Source organism: Sturnira hondurensis, unplaced genomic scaffold (genome assembly GCF_014824575.4).
Source record: "Sturnira hondurensis isolate 20B ecotype Veracruz unplaced genomic scaffold, ASM1482457v3 Scaffold0003090, whole genome shotgun sequence".
Classification (NCBI taxonomy): domain Eukaryota; kingdom Metazoa; phylum Chordata; class Mammalia; order Chiroptera; family Phyllostomidae; genus Sturnira; species Sturnira hondurensis.
The window spans coordinates 4,355,015-4,362,850 of NW_028075721.1; the positions used below are offsets into that span (position 1 = coordinate 4,355,015).

At 45.6% G+C, this 7,836-nt stretch overlaps 1 non-coding gene across 1 annotated transcript; it reads left to right on the forward strand.

Annotated features, from left to right (window-relative positions):
* Positions 1–7,209: 7,209 nt before the first annotated feature.
* LOC118983981 (U6 spliceosomal RNA) lies at positions 7,210–7,316 on the forward strand. The gene has a single exon (XR_005065835.1). It is a non-coding gene; the product is annotated as a U6 spliceosomal RNA (small nuclear RNA).
* The last annotated feature ends 520 nt before the right edge of the window (positions 7,317–7,836 follow it).

Below are 7,836 nucleotides of genomic sequence, written 5' to 3' on the forward strand. Positions count from 1 at the left end.
GCGACAGCTGTCATATCAGTGTGCATTTTAAGAAAATCGAAATTGGTGAGTTTTTGTGTACTCATTTTTAAATATTGAAGATGGCAGAAAGTATGTAACATTTTTGGCATATCATGCTTTATTATTTCAAGGATGATAAAAATGCAACAGAAACTCAAATAAAGTTCTTTACAGTGTGTGGAGAAGGTGATGTGACTGATTAAACATGTCCAATGTGATTTGTGAAGTATCGTGCCTGATATTCCTTCATGGACGGTGCTCCATGGCTGGGCAGACCAGTTAAACAGTGATACTGATCAACTCAAGATATTAATTGAGAACAATCGACATTCTACCACTTGGAAGATAGTTGACATACTCAAAATATCCAAATCGATAAAGTATTGGTACAAATGAAAAAGGTGTCCTTTATTTTATCAGAAAAACTAAACGGACTTTTTGGCTAGCCCACTACTTGGAGGGCATAGTCTCCACTCGGAGGGCTGTTCCGGATCCCTGTCGACTCCTACATAGAGGTTGCATGGCACAACGCTGGAAAGTAGGGCTCCAAAGTCACCTTGTCTGGGCTCAAAATGTGCCTCCCCCATACTTGGTTATCGCCCCGGGCATGTGTGAGAGAATCTTCTGTTTATTGCTCCGATCTACACCTAATCCTTTCCTTGCTCTGGGCCAGGGAGGCTGATGTGCCTGAACCTCATCAGTTAGCTCTCCTGCCCTCTGGAACCTCCTGGATTGGCCACTGAAAGCCACCACCAAGGACTCTTTTAGGACAGCAAGAGAGGGTCCATTTCCTGTGGGACAGTCAAAGGTGGACAGCGCCTGTCTATGGAAGGCCATATGGACCTCTCAGGGTTGTGTCTTTTGAGCTTTGGTAACTGCCTTGTCTTCTTTTGGGCCTAAAGTGACAGCATTTTCCTCTGTATTGTCAGTCCCCCTTTAGTCTGAGTAACTGGGATCTGGCTCACGCCTCGACTCTGCCGAACGACTTGGCCTGTGCCTTAGAATAATGCCTATACCCACTTCCTCCAACTGGATGATCTCTTTTGCTTTTGCAATATGTCTCAGGCACTACACTTCTTATTCTGAGCCCTAGATTCTACAACTCATCACTGGCCTTGACCTCAGCCATGAGGCTCCCACGACAGCCAGTTCAATCAACGGTGTAATAATGACCCCTTGCCTTCTTGGCCTTGTACCTGTTCCTTCCTCTGAGATACATGGGAAACAGTTTGGTGTCAAGGTCCCCGCTGCTGGATGCCTAAAGTATTCAAATGGCAACACAGTCAACTTCTAGCAGTACGAAATCTTCATTTCTGGATTACTCTCTTTCTTTTAATCAATCACCATAATTTTGTTATTTTTAAAGATGATTCTAACTATACACAGCTATCTTTCCCTTGAACTCATCTTAAGAAAGTTAATTTTTTTGGCAGCTTCTCTTTCTTTTCCAATCAATGTCTCCGTCACCTTCCTCAGAGAATTCTGGAATTCACCCTGCTGCGCCTTGAAGAAGAGCCTGTTCTATTTTCTGCAGGTACGTCCCCAGGCTCTTTCCATATGCATTGTATCACTTAATCTCAGAAAAAGTCCCCGTGACCCTGCCATCACTAGTATCCCCATTTTCAAATGATAACGGTGACACTCAGGGATCTCAGGAACTTTTCCCCTGGTCACAGAATCAGCCAATGGCAGACAGCATTCTGCCTTTTCTCTGCTAAAGGCCAAAGGCAGGTAAAAAATGATCACGGCGCTTCTGTTTAAAAGTATGATTGTTTAATATGAGTACAAGCTAAAATATCTCAAGCTAAAAAGTAGCTTTACATTTCACAGACAAAACCCTAAACTATCTGGCTCAAACATCGTGTATATTAAACAGTGAAACCTCCTTGTGTTTAAAACACCAAGCTCTGTGCTCAGTTACAGAGAGTTTAGAGCTCTCGTGCCCAATGTGGCGCTTCTTACAACTCAGATTTGAAGGTCTGATGTTGCTTTTTTTTTTCCCTAACTCCACATTTTTTGTGGTCAGCCTGGGGCAGGCACCCATCAGGAAGACGTCTTTGGTGCTCTTCCCGCAATAAGAAACAGCGAAATGGTGGCTATTTTTAAGGTATCAGGACTCATCTCTAACAGGCTTGGCCCACTCCAGAGGCCTGGGGTTCTGTTTCTCTTCCCGCCCAGGTACCAATTCTTCTTTCAAAGTAGAGATCCATCCTGAAACGCCCCCAGTGAGATTCTGTGGCCCCGAGTATTTTCCCCATCTGTGCAAATCACCCCATCACAGGCATAGATGCTTCCTGCCATGAGCCAGGCTTTGCTCTGAAGGGTTGATGTTAGCACCATGGGGCTTCACCATGTAAGTGACTCTGTGAATGATTCCACATCAGGGTGGTTCCGCACGCAGTCTTGAAGACCTGGAGCCAGCAGGGTTGGGGGGTGGGGGAGAGGGGAATTACCTACCCTGAACAACACCCAGCCTTTCCCAGAAACACTTTCCTTTCCCAGATGTGCCCCAGACAGATCCAGAGTGAATCTACCCGACGAACCAGTAACTCCCACTTTCTTTATCATCTGTGGGTATGTTGGTTGTCTCATTTTTCTCTATTTATCCATCCAATCTCTTAATTTTTGCTTCCTCTGAACCTAAAACATACTTGTTTCTTCCACTTTAGAAAGAACATATTCACAAAATAAGTATTTTCTTTTAACCCCGAATCCTAGTTGCTTCTGCCTCATCTCTTCGCTTTGTGTACTGCCTACTTCTTAAAAGCACGGTCGAGAACAGGACCCCTCCACTTCCTTGGATGCCAGTCATCCTCCCCATAGCTTGTGTCTTTCGATTCCCTCCCCGAACCCCTCTGAACCTGTTCCTCAGTGCGGACCCTGCTCGCCCAGAGCTCCTCGGATTTCTAGTCTGTAGTAAGACTAATTCTGTATGTGAGAGTCACATCGCTCTAGGAAGGGCAATGAGAATGTCATTGTCATCTGAACCGAGTGGGATTATCTAGAGGGATCTGGACTTTGTGATGACAATATTTTGAGTCCTGCCTTTTGGGCTGCGTTACATTTCTGACAACGTAAGCTCTCATCGAGAAAATCAGGAGAATTTAGGCTTTATGGATTTGAGCTACATGGATCCTACCATCCCCACTCACTTCCTATTGACGTGTACACTGGCCTGCAGTGCCCACGGCATCATGGATAAGACATGAGACAGATTCACATGGACTTCCGAGTCCTGTGGAGGAAAAGGGACTGCACGGCTACTCTCTCAAGAGGGGAGCACCTCAGAGCAGCGTGGCCACCCTCTCAAGGGGAGAGTGCGCTGACCCTTGCCTAGGCAGGCTTTTATTGGGTTTACTTTGAGCAGATATACAGGTACAGCCCATGAATCATTGTCAGGAAGTAAGGATCAAACAGTAGATAGCATACAAAGAACTATTAGGGCTTCTTCGGAGTCATGGTCTATCAGCTAAAAGGCTACAAAACTTTGGGAAACAAATTCATTTCCTGCTTGGGCCTTTATCATTTAACTAAGAGCATTCTTAGCAAAGCAGGCTTCATGGGATTTTACATATCCTTTTTCTGGCCTAATCACTGGGGAACCCGCCCTTTCCAGCACAGGGCTGCACCACCCTCTGTCATTGTTTCAGGCTTAAGTCAGGCAGAGGAGGCAGATAGCCAAGGAATTAGAAGGAATGAGGACTCAGGCCTTGTCAAAGCTGAAGAGCGAGCGTCCATCACCCCCTTTTGCTGTAGTCCCCCAAGTCCTTTCCTGGGGCCTCCAAATGATCATGCCTGTCTTAGGTCATTCCCCCCTTGGGGAATCTTACCCATCATTGGCTAACTGATCAAGCACTGGGGGCCAGTTATGGAAAAGGGAGCAGAAGCAGTGCTCCTGCCAAGGAGACAAGCTTTGTCTCCTTAGTGGCTTGTGGTCCAAAGGTCGCTCACTCAGCCTTAGCCATGGGGGGTTTACAGCTCCTGAAACCAGGCAGGGTGGTTCCCAACATCCTATATCTTGTATTTGTCACATGGGGCGTGTTCCTGGAACACAAGCTATTCTTTTTCACATTAACTGTGACATTACATCTTAACTAATAAAGAGAGCCCAAAATAAAACCAGGACACTAAAAATAAATTACCCTAATGACAAACTACACCTAAACATGAAAACACCTAAGAAAAAATAATGACCCTATTCCTTTCTGTGATGAAGACATACAAAACATTATTTATTTTGTTTGGCTTCTAAGAAGACCGGGGACAAAGAAGAGGAAAGTGGCCACAGTGTCATCCCTTCTGGCTAGAACACTTGGTTTCACTTCTCAGGATTCTGAATTTCTATTCTCCATGATACTTCCCCAAGTCCTATCTTCTTACTCTCATTTTTAATGATTTTATTGTATGCCTTTTGTTATAGCTTACCTTGAGTCTTTGGGGGATGTAAGACAGTGCATACTATGTGCATAATACTAAAGAAGAAACATTGATGGCTTTATTCTTGGAGATTATAAGATGGATGGTGACTTATTGCAGCGTCCCCCGGTTAAGGGGGTCAGGCAGTCATCGGAGGGGCGTTTGTGTGAGGAGATGTCCCCAGGGTGGAGGTGGTGCTTGCAGCCCAAGAATAGTAAGGACACAGAATAAAAATAGTCATGAGGTTGAGGTATTTACAGCCATATGTTTAACAGGGCAGCTCTGATGTTAAAACTAAGCATAATGTGAGGAAAAATCAATAATTTTTCTTGCAATAATTTGTTTTCATTTATTTTCCTGTCGGGCTGTAAGAGGAGGACTATTTTTAGTGTTTTTAAGTCACACTGAGGGGCCTTCAACCCCAGCCCCCCAAAGGGGCAGTGCTGTGGAAATACCTTAGGGTGCTGCTGCCCTTCCGGGAGCTCCAGGGGCCTCTCCTCCTGGCAGGAAAAACACCAGTCTGATGTCCGAGGCAGACCTTGAATTGAAATGTTAAACCCATTTCACACTCTATTCCACGCCTGTCTTTGAAGAGGCCTGCAGATGTCCACAAAAGTCAGCATCCAACGGAACTCTGGAGTTAAAAATGTGTACAGTTGCCTGGCACGGTGATTAATCTGAAATCATTACTTATCCTGAGCTGCCTGAGCACGCATTCGATTACTCAGAAACTTAGAAAGAGGGATGCTATTAGCACCATAAATGTTTCTCACAAGTTCTATTGGCTGAACCTGAACGTTTCATTTGAACTGGAATGTTTCCACAGGAAACAGCCCATCATCTGAATAAGAAAGTTCATGAAGAATGAGCAAGGGGATTTTGCAATTTCAAATAGAAAAGAGAGGATTGAAGTTCTCATTAGCATCACAAAATCAGCAAAAACAGGAGGAGGTGCTCTGGGGAGGCGTTGCTTGTGATGGCAAAACTAGAAACAGATCCTAGAACTACAAGAAGGAGACAGGTTTCGAACGAATGGAAGAGAACGAAGTCTGTGCAATGCGATGGGCTGACACCGAAGTCCCCTCCCTGGCGGGTGACCTGTTGCATTCACCAACCGCGAGAACAAATGTCGGAGACTTTTGGGGTTCCAAAGATGTTACTTTATTGGCCAAGTTTAACCTGCGCAGGGGCGAACTCTCCAAAGTGTCCGGAGACACAGTGCCCGCAAGGGCTGCAAATGAGAGTCTCGCCAAACGCTTACAGGCTTAGGGTTTTAAGGAGGCGCGCAAGCAAGCTGGATACAGAAGCAGATGTGGCGGTTAGCGGTTGGCTCTGGGGCACAATAGGGTTACTGATTATTGGTGAGTTAACTCGTGCACTGGCTCGTGCTCCTTTACCTGATTGGTCAGTTGAGCTTGTGCACTGGGGCAAAATTTCCCTCCCTAGTGACTGTCCAGATGGCTATCTGCCTGACTAACCTTTGCTCTTAAACCACATCCTGGAACACACCCTGCTCGTGTCCCGGAGCCTCTTTGCGTTAGTTAGTAAAACACCTTTTGCTTCCTTACAGCTATGTTCTGGCTAGTTACCCTTGCTCTCAACATGACCCAAATCCAGGATCCAGGAGAATACCTGCAGACGCCAGTGAAAGTGGGCTGGGGGGCAGCCCTGCTCATGATGCCATTCTCCCCTTGGCTGCCTTGGAGATCAGAATTATCTAATAACCGGGGAGGTTAAATATCACGTTTATCATTCACTCAGAGAGAGAACAGGAGAGGTCATAGAGAAGACAGTTTCCCTTGTCTGGGCAGTACTCCTTCTAGCTGGGTTTTGACTGACTCCATGACATAAACTGAAACTATCTTGCAGTCTAATGCCAGTTGTGCTCATTAAAGAATTATCCGAAGTTTGGCAGAAATTTCAGCTTATTCAATGGACAAATGGACAACAAACAGAAAGGCGTGGCTCTGGAAGGAGGGGAATGTGCGCGTCTGCTGTGCTTTTTGGCCATGTCAGAAAAACGCCTCCACCCATCTTACAATTAACTGTACTCTTACAACATATTCTAGACATTGTGATCCATTGGGTGCCATTCTACACGTTTAATTTAGAGACGATAGCATCCTGTCCTTTTCCTTAGCAACTTAATACACCCGAGGGAGAGTCCTCCTCCCCGCACACACCAACTTTCTGCAAAAAATGGTAAGTGCTGAAATTTTAAAGTGTAGAACAGGCAGTGCCTTTTTCTCACTGTATCTCAGTTATCCCTTCTGAAAATTGAGAGTGCTGGTCCTTTAAGAACCCTTTCCAGGTCTGAAGTATGACTAGTACCTAATCATCAGTGATCTGGAGCTACCACTGGCCCTCTCACAGGAAGGTGGGCTTCCAAAGACATCAACCGAATCCCAGGGCAGCCTCGGGCACCTGCCAGAGTGACAGATCTCCACTGGTGTCGCTAACTTCCGTGTGTTTACAATGGTAAACATCTCACCCCAACAGTTGACTTATGCCTGCTTTTTAAACAATTGCAACAGATGGCTGACACTTGAACAGAATATATAATTAGCGATGCAATCTAACACTTCATTCTTATTTGTTCTTTCCTAAAGGGGAGAAGCTGTGCCTTATGCCATTGGGTCGAATCTGTTCATCAGAATCAGTGCTATAAACGTTCTCGAGAGAGACGGGCTGTGGGAGGATTCCTAATCCCAGACTTTTGGGAACATTAAAAAAAAAAAAAGCCAGGAGGGGGTGGAAAGAGAAATTTCAGCGCTTGTTAAAAACTCATGCCTTGTGCTTGCTTCGGCAGCTTATATACTCAAACTGAAACTACGCAGAGAAGACTAGCATGGCCACTCAGCGAGGATACCACGCAAACTCATGACGTGTTTCATAATGCCTGCTCGTTGCAGCATTATTTACAACAGCCAACATCTGGAAACAGCCAAGTGCCCATCAGGAGATGAGTCCGGACTCTGTGTAAAGAGGCTATGGTACATTTACACAATGGAGTACTATGTTGCCCTACAGCAGGAGGAGCTCTTACCTTTTGTACAGCGGGGATGAGCCCGGAGGTTATTACGCTAAGTGAAATAAACCAGTCAGAGAAAGACATGTATCATATGATTTTACTTTTATGTGGAGTCTAATGAACAAAATAACCCAGTGAACAACACAGGAACACAAACATGGATACACGGAACAGATGGACAGCTGACAGAGAGGGGAGAGTTTGGGGGGCTGGATGAAAGAAGGTGGAGGGATTATACGCACACATACACGCACACAAACACACAGTGTACAGACACAGAGGACAGCGTGGTGGCAGCCAGAGAGAAAGGAGGTGGTGGGCGGTTGAAGGTGGGCACAGTGGGGAAAACAGAGGACTGAGAGAGACTTTGCCTGGGCGCGGGGTGTACA